The following is a 17700-nucleotide window of genomic DNA, read 5'->3' on the forward strand; positions in this document are numbered from 1 at the left end:
GGAGGAGTTGTACATCTGGTGGAGGGAGAGTGGGAAGGAGGAGGAGGCCATGGAAAAGAAGACATGAGGTTGGAAGGAAGGAGGAAGGATACAAAGGAGTGGTGAAGGTATGAAAGGAAAGGAAGTGGGGAAGGAGGAGAAGGAAAAAAGAATGGAGGGAACAAGGAAGAGAGGGGGTCAAAGGATTAACGAGAGAGGGAAGACATAGTGAGGAAATACAAGTGAGTGAGGGGAAGAGGGAGGGTGTTGTGGAGGGATGAAAAGATAGAGAGAGGGAGGGAGGGCTGGTAGTGGGTGTGTTTCTCTTAATTAACACGAAGGCGCAAATTGGAATTAAAAATGCTTGTTTCTAAAGTTTAGTGACATGTAAAATTGTATTCGGCGTGTTAAGTAGCAACGCTGACCTGAGTTATAGCACACACACACACACACACACACACACACACACACGAAACAGTCGGCACCTAAAGCAGGAAGTATGGCACATCTTGAAAAATTCGCTCCAATTACACTCAGTGCTAGTTTACAATAGGGCGAGAGCCATAAACTGGGGCTGAGGGAGGCCTCTTTTTATTCCTTTATCATAAAAACTTGCCTGTCGTGTAACGTGCATAGTGAGACTGGTTGAACTGTGCTTAAAGACCCTGGTGAAAGACTCATTTCTCTGAATTCTTAAGACCTTGGTTGTTTTCTAGCGTCAAAACGTGTTGAACGACCTTTAAAGACCCTGGCAAAAAAACTTCAGATCTCACAAGTTTTGGAAAACTAAGCTGGTCTCTAACGTAGAAACTAAGACCTGTTGAACGTTCTAGTCCAGAAACCAAGACCTATTCAACGGTGGTTATAAAATCCTGGCAGCTAGAACAAATTAAAACAACTAACAGCTGAAAGATAAGTTATACCAGAAGACATTGTTTACATTTGATCAGCTGTTTTTAGGATAGAAAAGAAACGTTGATAGTAAAGGAACGTTTGTTATCCGGGAGGAAAGAAAAGTTGGTGTTAAGGAAAGACACTGTGATGAGGCTTGGGTTGTTTCTTTTCGTAAGGAAGAAGAAAGAAAGAAAAGAAAATAAAGTGGAGAAGGGGGAGGTGAGGAGGATGTGGATGATGATGGGGGGGGGAGAGAGAGAGAGAGAGAGAGAGATTCTTTCAACAACACAAACCTTAGAAGACAAAATAAACTGTTCTAACTCTCTTGAATAACGGTGTTTTGTTTAGTCTCACATAACCTCTTGACCCTAAATGACCCTGACCTGCTCTTTCCCGTGACCTCTAGTTGACCTCAGCTTCCTTGGTGGTGTACTGTTATTCCTTCCCCTCTCTCCTCCTCCCCCCCACCCACTCACCCACCCACTCGGTTTCCCCCTCGTCCGGTCAGGTCATCTTTCCCCTTATGTTACCCTCAATGAATTTTTTCTTCCTTAGGTCTGTTAATTATTCTCCCTTACTCATTCACTCTCTTTTACTCACACACTCTCTCTTACTCATACACTTATCCTACTTACACTCGGTTATTCACACACACATTCACTCATACACTTACTCTCTCTTACACACATACATTTCACTCACACTCAATCCAGTCACTCACCTACTCTCCCACTTTCACTTACTCTTACCCATCCACTTACATCCACTCTCCCTCTCAACTCACACACTGACTCTCACTCGGTCTTCCCAAGGTAAACCCACTCTTTCTGACACACCACAACACCAAATCAAACACCAAAGTCCTTATATACAACACTAACTATAAGGGACGTCTTTCTCACGTCCCTCATAACTATAGAACGATATACCACCCGTGTAAAAAAAAAGGCAAGGGGGGGTGGGGGGGTATTTACCAGTTTGTCTCATCAAAAGCGAAGCCGAAGTCGCGGCCAGAATGACACCACTGGACACATTGGACCTGTTTCTTCAAGACCATTGGCGGCTAAGTCGATCACCTCCTCCTCCTCAGCACAACAAATAATACACGTATACCTAGTTTTTCTATGTTACATGTTAACGTTATATACTTGTTACTTACATCATCCACACGTCATTACCCACACACTATTACCCTTGCAATTACTGTACCCACAAAATATTACACGCACATACACACAGTTACCCACACGCATTTACCCACACACTAATGCCCATATAATATTACTCACACACTCTTACTCACAAAATATTACCCACACACTAATACCCACAAGATATTACTCAAACACTATTGCCCACAAAATATTACTCACCCACAAAACATTACTCACATTATTACCCACAGAAAATTACTCACCAACAAAATATCACTCACGCTATTACTCACAAAATATTACTCACACTATTATTCACATCATTACCCACACAATTATCTCGGTGTTTCTGTCAGTCTTAACTATATATTTACGCGAGGTTGTTCAGGTGTTCTTGAAAGGTTGAGTTATTTACACTCGTTAAACTTCATAATGCTAGTTTATTTACACTCGTTAAACTTCATAATGCTAGCTTATTTACACTCGCTAAACTTCATAATGCTAGCTTACTCACTCATTAAACTTCATAATGCTAGCTTACTTTCACTCGTTAAACTTCATGATGCTAGTTTACTCACTCGTTAAACTTCATGATGCTAGCTTACTCACTCATTAAACTTCATAATGCTAGCTTATTTCATGCTAGCTTACTTTCATCCGTTGAACTTCATAAGGCCAGCTTGCTTTCACTCGTTAAACTTTATGATGCTAGCTTACTTTCACTCATTGAACTTCATAATGCTAGCTTACCTTCACTCCTTAAACTTTATGATGCTAGCTTACTTTCACTCGTTGAACTTCATAATGCTAGCTTACTTTCACTCGTTAAACTTTATGATGCTAGCTTACTTTCACTCGTTAAACTTCATGATGCTAGCTTACTTTCACTCGTTAAACTTCATGATGCTAGTTTACTTTCACTCGTTGAACTTCATGATGGAAGCTTACTAAAACTCGTTGAACTTCATGATGCTAGCTAACTTCCACTCGTTGAACTTCATGATGCTAGCTTACTCACTCGTTAAACTTCATGATGCTAGCTTACTCACTCGTTAAACTTCATAATGCTAGCTTATTTCATGCTAGCTTACTTTCATCCGTTGAACTTCATAAGGCCAGCTTGCTTTCACTCGTTAAACTTTATGATGCTAGCTTACTTTCACTCGTTAAACTTTATGATGCTAGCTTACTTTCACTCGTTAAATGTTATATTAATCAATTTATTCAAACGATAACAAGCAACTGCCATTTGTTGAACATAAAAGCGCTACCTCACTCTAAATTTTATAATAACTAATTTCATAAAACGTACAGCACGAAATTAACTCTCCCAAACCAACCATTATATGTATTAACCTCAATACTGCCTCACGTGTTGCAAGAACCAGAGGGAAAACTGTGTGTTAAGGTCAGTGAGTGGTGGTGGTGGTACGTGGTGGTACATGGTGAGTGTTGACAGTGGTAAGTGGTGGTGGTGGTGGTAAGTAGTGAGGGAGGTGGTAATAGTGGTAAGTGGTGGCGGTGGTACGTAGTGAGGGAGGTGGTGACAGTGGTAAGTGGTGGTAGGTGATGAGGGAGGGAGTGGTGAGAAAAGGAAGGTGGCGGTGGTAGTCGTCGTGAGGGAGGGGGGAGGAGGAGGAGGTGACTGGCGAGGGAGGTGGAGGGTGGTGGTAGTGAGGGAATGGAGGTAGTGAGGGAATGGAGGTAGTAGGGAAGGGAGGTAGTAGGGAGGGAGGTGGTGAAGTGGGGGGGGGGTGGTGGTAGTAGTGGTGAGGTAATCTATTTATACCTTGAAGGGCAGTGGCAGAGGCTGAGACACCCACGGAGGTAAATCATCAGCTGACGTGTTTGGTCGAGATGTGTCCTTATAAGTACAGGTGAGCTAATGCACGTACACCAGGTATTAACAAAACAAGATTAAATCATCAACTCTTCGTGACAATAAAATGAAAAGAACAGTTAAAACTTATACAAATGAAGATAATTATGTACTATATATATCTACATTATCAACAGACTGTGTGTATTATGTAAATTTATATTTCACGACCCACCTGACTCCCTCACACTCCACCGTGCCCTAGGTAGTACAACCACATGAGAGAAGCATTATATACCAAGGTGTTCTGCAGTGTACCTAGCTATACCCAGCTCTACCTACGAGTACCCAGACGTCCCCTATCGTACCAATACATACTCAGATGTTTCTACAAGTACCCTGTTGTACCCTGCTTACATTGGTGTGTCTTGGGCTTACCTAACCTAACCTAATCAAGGCTCATCTAGCTATACCAGGATTCATTGAATGGCTTTTTTCACCGATGGTTTTCTCGAGGAAGGCTTTTATATGGGTTCCTTCATTACTTGTATCTAATAAGTTCACTCAAAATGTGTCTATTAAATTTATAACAATTATCCGTACAGACATTTAATATATAAACAAATTCACAGACAATCCCATGTAAAGTCATTCAGATTATTTCTATTCACTTACATTCCCTGTCAAGCAGAATTTACATTTAGTCATACAGTTAATATTAATAATCATATAGTTAACAGTCACGATCATACAGTTAACATTCACAGTCATACAGTTAATATTAATAGTCATATAGTTAACAGTCACGATCATACAGTTAACATTCACAGTCATACAGTTAATATTAATAGTCATATAGTTAACAGTCACGATCATACAGTTAACATTCACAGTCATACAGTTAATATTAATAGTCATATAGTTAACAGTCACGATCATACAGTTAACATTCACAGTCATACAGTTAACATTAATAGTCATATAGTTAACAGTCACGATCATACAGTTAACATTCACAGTCATACAGTTAATATTAATAGTCATATAGTTAACAATCACGATCATACAGTTAACATTTACAGTCATACAGTTAACACGCACAGACATGCGGACACAAACTACAGAATTACCTCAAAGTGGACAGTCTTAAGAATATCCCAAGTCTTGCCTCTTAAACACAACACTCGGGTGAATTTATAAACACAACCTTGGTTAAACGAGACACGAGGTTGCCTCTCTCTCTCTCTCTCTTTCTCTTTCTCTCTCTCTCTCTCTCTCTCTCTCTCTCATATAAACTGGCATGAGAGAGCTATATGTCAGCCGCATGACAGGACCTCATGACGGGACCCATGAGAGCGCTATATGGCAGGGTTCATGACAGAGCAGTATATCAGTTATATAACAAGACCGCATAACAGTGGCCACATGACAGGACTACATGACTGGGCCATATAACAGGATTACATGCCGGGTCATATAACAGGGGCCACATGACAGAGCCAAGGTTACATGATAACAGCGTTACATGACAGGGTACATAACAGAGTTACATGACAGGGCCACATAACAGGAGCCACATGACAGGGTCACATGACAAGGCCACATAACAGGAGCCACATGACAGGGACACATGGCAGGGGCCACATGACAGGGCCAAGGTGACATGATAACAGGGTTACATAACAGGGCCACAAAACAGTTACATGACAGGGTCACATAACCGGGGCCACATGATAGGGCCAAGGTTACATGACAGGGCCACATAACAGGGTTACATGACAGGGCCACATGACAGAGCCAAGGTTACATGACAGGGTTACATGACAGAGCCACAGGGCAGGGCCACAATGGAGCGTTGCATCAAGCTGCCACACAGTAAGGTTGCATGACTCACCCTGAAACTTGACAACAAACGTCAAGAGGCCAGCGGTAGTGTCCAGTAATCTCTATCTGGCAACTCAGACAGTGATTCATGCATAAGGGTACTCCAACGTCCGGAACTTCGATCGAGGTTATGACTTTGGTTTAAGCTTTTGACAAGTGGCTCAGTTTCTCAGTTAGCAAAATCTCCAAACAAAATAAACTTCATATATAATAACAAGAAATAATCCTACTTTTTAACTTGTTGATAGAATTTCCTTCCCAAGATAATTTTATGATTTACTGAATATTTTGTCAGTGATTCGGATAGGTTAAATACTACCTTAATTTTCAATATCCGAATAGCGATGACTCACCAATGGTCCTGGCTGAGGCTGTGATGCTCCACGTCTGGACACTCAAAGGCCCCTAAGTTAAATCTGTCCCATAACCTGAAGATGTGACGACGAATTTGACGGGCTCTTTTAAGACAAAGATATATCTGAGACGTAAATTCGTTCTCAAATACAAAGTGGTTAACGTCATAGCCTACAAGAAAACAAAATATAGCGATAACAAACCACGAAATACATTAACATTATCCTCTACCACTACTTCGTAGTGGTCAGCGTTATACGATATCTTAGTTAAAACAACAAGGTCGAAACACCAACAACATAAAAAAAAAATGTGACCTTTAACGCCAAATAAGACTCGAAATCATCAAGTCATCTCTTCATAAAGCCCCTTCAAATATATAAATATATATATATATATATATATATATATATATATATATATATATATATATATATATATATATATATATATATATATATATATATATATATCAAGACCCTTTAACATTTGAAGACTTAAGTGTGTTGCCGACCAAAATATTTATGAGATGGAGAGAGTCTTAGAGGCCGTGAGGAAGAGGACAATTAGTACAAACAATGAATGAACAGGTATATGTATCATAGCCTTACGGTACCTATCACTTATATATTTATTGTTTTTGTATTATCTAATGCACAACTCTCTCTCTCTGTGTGTTTATACATCGATCTTGCCTTCTTTTCTCTTTGCCTATCTGTTTTTTCAGTGCCATTTCTCGTTTAGTTGGGAAAAAGTTAGCTTAGGCTCAGGTAGTAAAGGTAGGTTAAGTTAGGTGAGATGAAGTAAGTTTATAATTGCGTAGGTTAGGTTAGGATACACTTCATTAGACAAGACATACATTATCCCCCAACTACACATCACACCACCACCTCAGAGCTGAACGCACACAAACCACGTCGATCAAAGCCTTATTACGAAAACATTTCCTCTAAACCGGAACACACCAAGATCCATTTCCAGGGTTGTGTTTCATCCTTTCAAAGTCGTGGCTGATTCCTGGAGCGTTTTGTATGCGTATGGTCCATTGAGCTGTAGCTGTTTGACGTTTGTGAAGCCAATACTACTCGACTTTTCAAAGGATTCTGTGAGTGTGTCGTGTTGTTGAAGGCCAAGTAACTATTTGGTTGTAGATTGTTAATTAATTCATGATGTTTCTGTTCTTATGTCTGTTAATAGGTTATTAAGAGAGAAAAAAATACATAGAAAGAACACACACACATTATATATATATATATATATATATATATATATATATATATATATATATATATATATATATATATATATATATATATATATATATACACACTACTACCACTACTTCGCTGTCACTCGGAATCTCGGAATCGAGTATGACGATCATCCAGCTATGAGACATTGATTTGAGTTATTAGGGATGTCACCTTCGTTGGTGAGCTCTGAGGTGACTAGAGAGGCCAATACGGGACCGGCAGGGTCGTCCACAGATGTTGCACGTGTGGAGGGCTACATCTAGTGCGGGAGGGGCGGCGGCAGCGTCTTTCCGGCGTTGGCGCTTGTCTGCCTCGGCATGCAATCGGGCTAACTCAAAAGTATTGGCACTTTATCAGGTTTGTCAAGACTATCCTTACAGCTTTTCAGCTGCCCGCCAGATTTTTATGTTTACTATTCATTAGGTGACTATAAAGTAGCTGCTTTCGCAGTCTACTGTCGTCCCTGCGGGTAACATGGCCAGTCCAACATAGTTGTTCTTGGATAATGGTACCCTCGACGCTCCTACAGCTCGTGTCAGCGAGAATACTGGCATTTGTTCTCTTGTCTTCCCAGCGAACTCGGAGGTTGGAACATAGACTACGTTGATGAAAGTTTTCAAGTGCCTTGAGGTGCCTCCTGTATGTGACCCATGTCTCGCTGCCATATAGCAGGGTGGGGAGGACCACTGTTCGATATATGAGCAACTTTGTAGATAATTTCAGCTCCCTACAGTTGAAGACGCGGGTACAGAGTCTGCCACAGGCTTGAGATGCACATCTGACCCGATGTTCAATCTCTTCAACAATGTCCGCAGTGGTGGACAGGTGGGAGCCGAGATACTGAAAGTTGGTAACATTAGAGAGGGTAGTACCGTTAAGCTGGATGGATGGTGGAGGTGTGGCTGAACTAGGGGCAGGCTGAAAGAGAATTTGAGTCTTACATACATTCACCTTAAGGCCGAAGTGTGTATAAGCATCTGCGTAGGTGTTCAGGAACCCATGTAGATCGCGTTCAGTGTGAACGACAAGGGTGAGGTCGTCTGCATACTGAAGTTCAGTAATAGAAGCTGTCGACACCTTTGTTCCTGCCTGGAGTCGTATTATGTTGAAAAGACCCTTCATCCGGGACTGGATGTCCACACCACCGGCTAAATTGGCACTGGCACGAGTGAGGAAGACAGACAAGAAAATGGAAAATAGAGTTGGTGCCAGTACACATCCTTGTTTTACTCCGTTTGGATGGGGAAGAACTCAGACTGGGTGCCTTTGCGCAGGACACTGCCGTTCATGTCATCGTGGTGTTACCTTACAATGGCGGTGAATTTTGTTGGGCAGTCAAAACGGCTGAGGGTCCACCAGAGAGCTTTCCTGTTGAACCGAGTCGAAAGCCTTGGTTAAGTCGATGAAGGCCATTTACAGGTCACGACTCTGTTCTCTGCACTTTTCCTGTATCTGGCGGGCAGCAAAGATCAGGTCAGTGGTGCCACGTGATGGTCTAAACTTAGTTACCACAGTTTGACCGGTCTCCCTTGTTCTTATAAATATTGACGATGGAGGCGTCTTTAAAAGCTTGGGGGATTTCCTCCTTTTTGTCATATATTCTACAGGAGAGAGTGGAGACGGAGGGTAAGGAGAGGTCCTCCTGCTTTGTACACCTCGACTAGGATTCAACCTCGCAGGCGCGCGCCTGCTCTCTCACACACACACACACCCACACACAACCTACGCCTTTATAAACCCACATCTAATTAAATAACAACAATGTTAAACTCTAGTGACTCGATGTGTCTAATGAGCAGTTTCCGCCTATCGCGACAAAACCTGATTCCTCCTTACACTTACACACATTATACCCACTTACACCCGCAAGCAACCCTCACACCAACATCTGGACATCCTCACCTACACCCACGTCACACCCACGCAACACCCACATCACACCCACGCCACAACCACTACACCCAGACGTCTTTTAAGTAACACATCAAGAACCAGGAAAAGATTGTCGTCCATTCCTCGAGTCTACATCAACAACAGCAAGACTTGGTTAAGGTTTAGGTGATTGGTCCTATCACCTGTTTCCACCTTCTTCGATAACAGCTGATAACAGGAGATAACACACGAAAAGAAAATACAAAATGGTTGAGAAACATATAATCCAGCAATTAAGAAATACTTAGTTGGTATTCCTTCTCAGTATCTCTTGTATGGATTTTGTTTCTTGGAATGAATTGTGTTTTTTTTTCAGATTGGGTGATAAGATATATGAGCTGAAACGTTACCCTCCCCCCCCCCAAAAAAAAAGAAAAAAAAGAAGAAAAAAGAAGATACATTAAAATATTACATCGGGAGATTTTATAATAATTGCGATATGTGATGGAACTTTTTTGGGGGGTGGGAGGAATATTTTGCTTTTGATGAAGTGAGACAGACAAACTTGAGGTATTACGCTCGAACAATTTTTCAACTGATATACAACATTTTATATGTCTTGGAATAAATATTTTCTTTTATATCTCTTTGATAATTTACAGTATATATATATATATATATATATATATATATATATATATATATATATATATATATATATATATATATATATATATATATATATATATTTCTCCGATCAGTAAACCCATAATAAAAATAAATACCATTATAGAAAAAAGTCATTCTATCGCGGAACATATTCGGTACATTTGTTTTATGAATATTAAACAAGAAAAATACTATTACTTACCTTGTCTTGCTATAGGTTCATGTACAGCTGTTGAGTATGGCCTTGGTCCTGGTCGATCAAGATGTGGTTTAACTGCAATACAAAAAGTAACACCCTGTATAAGATAACACATGATAACAAGAGACAAAAAACTAAAAACAAAACAAAAACACAGACTACATAAAAGAAATATCCTGAGGTAAATTACACAAAAACTCTTGTACCTTTGAAAAAGTAATTAGATTTTTTTAAGTCATTTAGAAAATATTTAAGAACGCATGGGAAGTAATTAAAATACAGGATATTGGTTGTAGGTCGCGTATTTACTGGATACTTGAACGAGTTTGGGGAAATAATTATGTGAGTCAGTAGTAAAGGAAGTCGGGAATTACGTATTGGGACGAGTTGCCTCCAGCGAAGAAATGCTTCAGCTTGGTGGTGGGACTGTTGACGTTTGCCTCTTATGACTGTTGTTATGACTGTTGTGAGGGTTGTAACTATTGTTGTGACTGTTATTGTGATTATTGTGACTGTTGTAGTGACTGTTATTGTGACTGTTGTGAGGGTTGTAATTATTATTGTGATGGTTGTGCCTGTTGTTGTGAGCAGCGGTGACTAATGACCTCTGCAGCTTGAAACTGTTGTTGTGACTTGTGGAGACTGTTATTATGATTATTGTGACTGTTGTTGTGACTGTTGTGGTGGGACTGTTGCTATAATGAACGAACAATTCTACCTGAGCCCTAATGTCAGCTAACGAAGGCAAACTTAGGATCACATGGTCGTGAGAAAGTGATTTTGTCTTAGGTATAATTTCTGTCCTACGAGACCTCATTTCTTTCGTTTCTTGTGATGTGAAGGTACACTAATTTTCTCATTATTATGTGGTTTGTTGTTATCATCATCATTACTACTGTCATTATCATTACTATTAGTGTTAGTATCACGTGCACTCTAGCTGATTTGACAATTTTAAAACAAATATTTTTCAATATTATTAGTAGTAGTAGTAATAGTAGTAGTATCTTTATTTTACTATTTCTATTATTATTTCCCTCCTTATTTACTTATTTAACTACGTTGTATATAGCGTTTAAACCGCTCTCTTTCTCTCTTCCATCCTTTACATTCTCTTACAACGCAATCAAAAGCCAAGTGATATATGTGTACCAAGTTAGAGGAAACAAAGCAATACTTATCCTTCCCTCCACTACTCTCTCTCTCTCTCTCTCTCTCTCTCTCTCTCTCTCTCTCTCTCTCTCTCTCTCTTATTATTCTCCTTCTCCTCTTCCTCCTCCTCTTCCCCCTCCTCTTCTTATTCTCCTCCCCCTCGTCCTCTTCTTATTCTCCTCCTCCTCTTCCCTCTCCTCTTATTCTCCTCCACATAACTAGTTACAGGGGTGAGTTTCCCTCTGCACTAATTTCCTCAAGGCAGCCTCACTGCCTCAGTTCCCCGTCACACAGGTAGGCAGCTCAACACACACACACACACACACACACACACACACACACACACACACACACACACAATTTAATCCCCGTTCCACTCACCTCTCATTCCCACTCCTCCTCATTTCCTTCCCTCTTCCTTCCTCTTCCCTAAGCAAGGAAGCAAAGAAGAAGAGGAGGAGGAGGAGGAGGAGGAGGAGGAGGAGGAGGAGGAGGAGGAGGAGGAGGAGGAGGAGGAGGTATGAGTCAGCTGGGAGTGGATCAAGCAGGTTCACCACCACCACCCGCCATCAAGGTCACCTCACCCCCACTATCTCCTCCACTGACCACCACCACCTCCACTGACCAACAATACTAACCACAATCACTAACCATCATCATCACCAACCACAATTACTACCAATACCACCACCAATAATAACCATTTCCACCACTACCCATTACCATCACTATCAATGAACCACAACCACCAACAATGACCATTAAAACCACTACTACCTCTACCACCACTAACAATGGCCACTACCATCATATCTACCACCACAACCCCAATATAACAACCACCATCACTATCACGACCACCCCCCGACCACCCCCTAGATTTGTGTACTACTCACCTGCCGGCCAAGGTGTGGCAAGAGGGGGAGATAAGAGAGTCGAGTGGAGGGGGAGAAGGCGGGGGAGGAGGGGGAGGAGGAAGAGGTGGAGATGGAGGAGGAGGGGCAGGTGAAGTGGAGGGGAGGGCGAGGAGGAGGAGATGGAGGAGGAGGGAGGAGCAGGGAGGAGACATTGAAGAGAGTGGAAGGAGGAGACATAGAGGGAGGAAGGTGGGAAAGACAGGAGAGGGAGGGAAGAACCTGCCAGAGAAAGAAAGGGAGGGAGGAAAGGGGTAAGGGAAGGAGGAAGAGGAAGGGTGGAAGAGGTGGGAGAAAGGGAGAGGCAGAGAGGGAAGAAGGTGGAAAGGAGGGGGTGGAAGGAAAGGAGAGGAGAGGAAAGGAGAATGGGGAGGAGGAGGAGGTGGTGGGAGGGAGGTGAGGGAGGGAGGCAGAAGGGGTGGGGAGGTGTGTGGGGGGTAGATTACTTAAGATGGGTGGGGGGAGGGTAGGTAGAGAATTTGTTGTCAGGGGAGTGAAATTTGTCAAGGGGTGGTAGAGGTGAGAGATGTCTGTGAGTGTGTTTGTGTTTGGAGATCAGGGTGTGTGTGTGTGTGTGTGTGTGTGTGTACATACCAGTACTGTATACGTATTACCGTGTGTACCTACAGCTGTTCTTCATTATTACACAAATATACAACGGCGTTAATGACTCAGTATACACACCGCCTGAAATGAGTTGAAACGTTTTGAGTGTTGCTGCCGTCACGAACAAACTTTATGTCTGGTGATACACGTAAACGTTTTGAGTGTGTTGCTGCCGTCACGAACAAACTTTATGTCTGGTGATACACGTAAACGTTTGAGTGTGTTGCTGCCGTCACGAACAAACTTTATGTCTGGTGATACACGTAAACGTTTGAGTGTGTTGCTGCCGTCACGAACAAACTTTATGTCTGGTGATACACGTAAACGTTTGAGTGTGTTGCTGACGTCACGAACAAACCTTATGTCTGGTGATACACGTAAACGTTTGAGTGTATTGCTGACGTCACGAACAAACATTATGTCTGGTGATACACGTAAACGTTTGAGTGTGTTGCTGACGTCACGAACAAACATTATGTTTGGTGATACACGTAAACGTTTGAGTGTGTTGCTGACGTCATTGAATAGTAAAGGTATACCTTGTATATGCTAATGACATCACCGAAGGAAGCAGATGTCTCAAGCATTGTATTTATCCAGCGGAGTGTGTGTGCGTGTGTGTGTGAGTGTGTGTGTGTGTGTGTGTGTGTCAGTAGGGGCCGGGAAGGATGAGGAGTAGGATGGAGAAGGAAAAGGGGATGAGGGGTGATGGAGGAGTAGAGAGGGAAGGGAGGAAATGGGATGAAGGAAAAGGTGGGGGAAAGATGGGAGGATAAATTAAAAAGAGGGACGGAGTGATAGGAAAGGATGAAAAGGGGAGGCAAGTCAGAGAAAAGAAAGTGGGTGGGAAGGCGAGGAGTAGAAGGAGGTCAAGAAACAAAGAAACAGCAGGAGAGAGAGAGAGAGAGAGAGAGAGAGATGACAAATTAAAGGTGCAAAATTACAGTCGAAACGTCTTGTTGTCAGGCGGGGACAGACACAACCCCTGTCTAATATGCCTCCCAGTTTAAATAATCCCTAGACCTTCCTTACACCTTAAGACTTTTTCTCCCTTTAGTAAATAGATCTCATTAAATTTTGGCGACATTCTTATATCTACAACATAATAAACACCATTGGATAATATTATAAGAGGGAGAATAATAGGTGAAAAAATAGGTCTCATTTTACAATCATGTCACTACGATAACTTTTAGAAACTTATATTCACTAATGACATCTCCTTAAATTCCCTTGACATTTGTATATATCGGGAGCATAACGGACAACTCAATACTAACAACAATGACAAAAAATATTAAAACATAAGTGGATATTCAGTCAACCGTTGCCGTCAGTAGGAGCTTTGCCTTCTTCGTCAGCCAAGGAAGGTTTGGACAACACACACACACACACACACACACACACACGAGCTAATTGGGGTGTGAAAAAGGGAAAGGTGATGGCGAACAAGGAGGAGGGGAGAGAGAGGAGGAAGTTTGATGAGAGGAGGATGGGGAATGGTATAGGTGGGGGAGAGATGTGGGGAGGGATGGGTAGTCTGAGAGAGAGGAGGGGGATGAGGAGGTGAATGGTAGGGAGAGGATCGAGCAGGGGGAAGTGGCTAAGAGTCAGAAGAGTTTCGAGTCAGGGATAGAGATGGAGGGAATGGGAGATAAGAGGTGATAGGAATGGGGGGAGAGAAGTTACGGGAATCGATAGTGGGCATGGGAGAGGCATAAGAAAGAGGAGAGAGAAAGATACTTGAGATATGAAAGAGTGAATAGATGAAAAGGGAAGGAGGGAAGGGGGCGACGGATAGCTATCACCACCACCAACCACTACCATCACCACTAACCACTACCATCACCACCACCCCAACCATCATTCCCGACCATCACTACCACCGTCATCACAACCACCAGCCACAACCACCATCATTACCACCATTCGCGACCATCACTACAACCATTCACCACCGTACCACACTACCAACCACCACCACTACAAAATTATAACCTGACACGCTCCTTGCCATCATCCCTCCGTGTCCCAGCATACATCATCTCATCACCCTGACTTGCACTTGCTAATTGCCGTGAACTCGTGCGCGTTGCAAAAGAAGTCGTGATTACCTCGCCGTGTTGTGTCCAGAACAACAGATATCTATACTTAAATCATGCGAAATATAGGTTCAAATTTTGCCCCCCAAATCGAAAATAACTTATAATAATGTTAAAGAAAAGAACAAAAATGATAAAAAAGAAGACCAAAGAAATTACACTAAACTTCGTCGATACGGAAAAAAATGTATATCGCTTTCAATAATACAAACGCACACATAAGACAGGATAATGCTCACATCAAAAACCAGGAAAAGGTAAAAAAAAAAGTTCGAAGGCAAAAAAAAAAACACTCAAAGGATCACACACATAAACACTCAAAAATACTCACAGTAAACACACCAGCCGGAGTGGTGTTAGTATGGATATCCCGTGTCTCTCCACAAGTCCGGAATTCCCCCCCCCCCACCCCCCCCTCGTATCTTGATTGGATTGAGCAAGTGTGGGGACGTCGGTGATATTAGTGGAACACACACACAGACACCTACCTATTTACACACACACACACACACACACACACACACACACACATAACGTAAATAAGTATTATGTAAGTGCACAAATTTAGATTTAGGCGCGAGATAGGTAAACATTGGTTTGGAAATAGAGTAGTGGATGAGTGGAACAAGTTATCAAATATCACCATTAACTCGAATACGCTGGATAGCTTCAAACATAGGTTGGATGGATATATGAGCGATAGAAGTTGGGTGTAAACGGGACTGCCCAGTATGGGCCATTAGGCCCGCTGCAGTTTCCTCCATTCTTATATTCTTATGTTCATATGCTCAATGTACAAACAAAACACTTGTACATACACACAACCTTCTACTCCATATGCACACACACAGACACACATACCGTGAGCAACTGTACTGTAACGCATAGTCATGTACACGTTCACACGCGCACACACACACACGTATATACATACATACGCACAGAGCCAGAGACACTTGTGTGGGAAGGGGAGGAAGCAAGTCACTATCACTCAGACCGCGGAGAGAGGAGGTAGTGTGTGTTTGTGTGTCATCCCTCCGTCCACGTGGGTCACTTGAGAAACACCATATTGTGAAGGTGCTTGGTGTTTTAATGCCATGGTTGTGCGTGTTTAATCGACCCTTGAGTGTTTTATCTCGTGCGTTAACAAGATTTGTGTTTGGTGTTTTATCAATGTATTTTCAAGTGACGATAACTCACAGTTTGTGCAGCAGCAGCAGCGTCGGAATAGTCTTGTGCTGTTGGATTTGACCCGAGCCGTTTTAAGTGGTATTGATGTATTCATATTTTATAATGCACTTAGACAGAACAGTGTAGAGTGTTGTTAAGTTACTTTTCATGTGTTTTAGTCGTTGTGCTGTCTTACTTACGAATGCGTGATAAACAGCAAAGATGAATAATAAGGGCAAGAGAAGGGACAGCAGCACTAAACAACACCCAGGAACTACGAAAAAAGAAACTGTGTAGATACCAAGGACAATATCAACACACGAGTGAGTAAACATCCTGCAATGACACATTATGAATCAGTGTTGAACCATGGTGTAAACAATGCTGTGTAGCCAACCACTAACCAAGGGAGAAACACCAGGTGACACACAGCTAGAAATGAGTTGGTGTAGATACATCAGCAAGGAACACCAGGCAATACACAGTCTCAAACACACAGCCACATTGTTGACCAAACAAGAGTCGGGAAGTGCGTTGTCGTGTGCGTGTGTTCCTGTATGTTGATCTTGATGTGAGCAATGTTAAGTATTTTCATTGTTGATGTGTTCTGCTTGTTAGTGTGTTCTCCCTCTACCTCCACCTTTATTGGGTTATTTACGAATGGACAACAAGCATAAGTTGCGTTAATATCAAGAATCCATACATGGAAGAGCCACACCCCAGTAACACACTCTCACACACACACACACACACACACTGTTGAACCAGGTGGAGCCAGGAACCGCTCTCGCTTTTGTGTGTGTGTGTGTGTGTGTGTGTGTGTGTGTGTGTGTGTGTGTGTGTGTGGCTGGGTGGGTGACCTCCACGAGCGAGTTTTAAAGTATTATTACAACAGCGCGGAAGTATACAACTGTTTCCTACTTCTACGAGTATTGCTTCTGCCGTTGTTGTTGTTCTTGAGTCTTGAGGTTTTCCACATAGCAAACCATGACGTGTCCTCCATCTCCTCCTCCTCCACCACCCCTCCTCCTCCACCACAACCCTCTTCCTCCACCCCCTCCTCCTCCACTACAACCCTCTTCCTCCACCACCCCCTTGTCCCCCACCCTCCTCCTACACCCCTCGTCCTCCACCCCTTCGTCCTCCACCCCCTCCTCCTCAACCACCCCCTCCTCTTCCTACGTCTTTATGTTCCTCCTAAACTACGACACACATTCCTCTCGAGACTTGCACACCCCTTCACATGTTCTCTGATCAACATGTTCGTTTCACACGTCTGAGCTGCAGCTTCATGTAAATATCATCTCTCAAGTATTTCCTGGCCTTGATAGCTGGGCGAGTAACGCAATCAACATTGTTTTTCTATTAACAGATCGCCTGAAGATTTGCCCCCAGCTTATTTCACCTAAACATTCGCCACCCACCCAGCTAATGTATCCAAAAGATTCTACCAGCTCAGTTCATGAAGAATCCCCCACCCATCTAGCTTATTTTGCCTAAAGATTCACCCCCCAACTTATTTCGCTTGAAGAATCGCCCCCACCCTGTATTTTGCCTAAAAGATTCGCCCCCACCCGGCTTATTTCGCCTAAAGATTCGCCCCACCCATTTTATTTCGCCTAAAGATTCGCCCCACCCGGCTTATTTCGTATGAAGACTCTCCTCCAGCATTCTAAATG

The 17700-nt window shown here is 42.5% G+C and overlaps 1 protein-coding gene across 4 annotated transcripts in view; it reads left to right on the forward strand.

The window, feature by feature from the left end:
- The window catches only part of LOC121876055, a 131349-nt gene that overhangs the window by 8628 nt on the left and 105021 nt on the right, over positions 1-17700 (forward strand). For 2 of the 4 annotated variants that reach the window (XM_042380936.1, XM_042380939.1), the window contains exon 1: positions 15833-15928. The exons of the other annotated variants lie outside the window; for them this stretch is intronic. The gene's annotated coding sequence lies outside the window, so the exon portion shown is untranslated. Of the gene's footprint in view, positions 1-15832; positions 15929-17700 lie in introns of those variants that run through there. 4 annotated transcript variants of the gene reach the window in all.

This window comes from Homarus americanus, unplaced genomic scaffold (assembly GCF_018991925.1).
Source record: "Homarus americanus isolate GMGI-L3 unplaced genomic scaffold, GMGI_Hamer_2.0 scaffold49198, whole genome shotgun sequence".
Classification (NCBI taxonomy): domain Eukaryota; kingdom Metazoa; phylum Arthropoda; class Malacostraca; order Decapoda; family Nephropidae; genus Homarus; species Homarus americanus.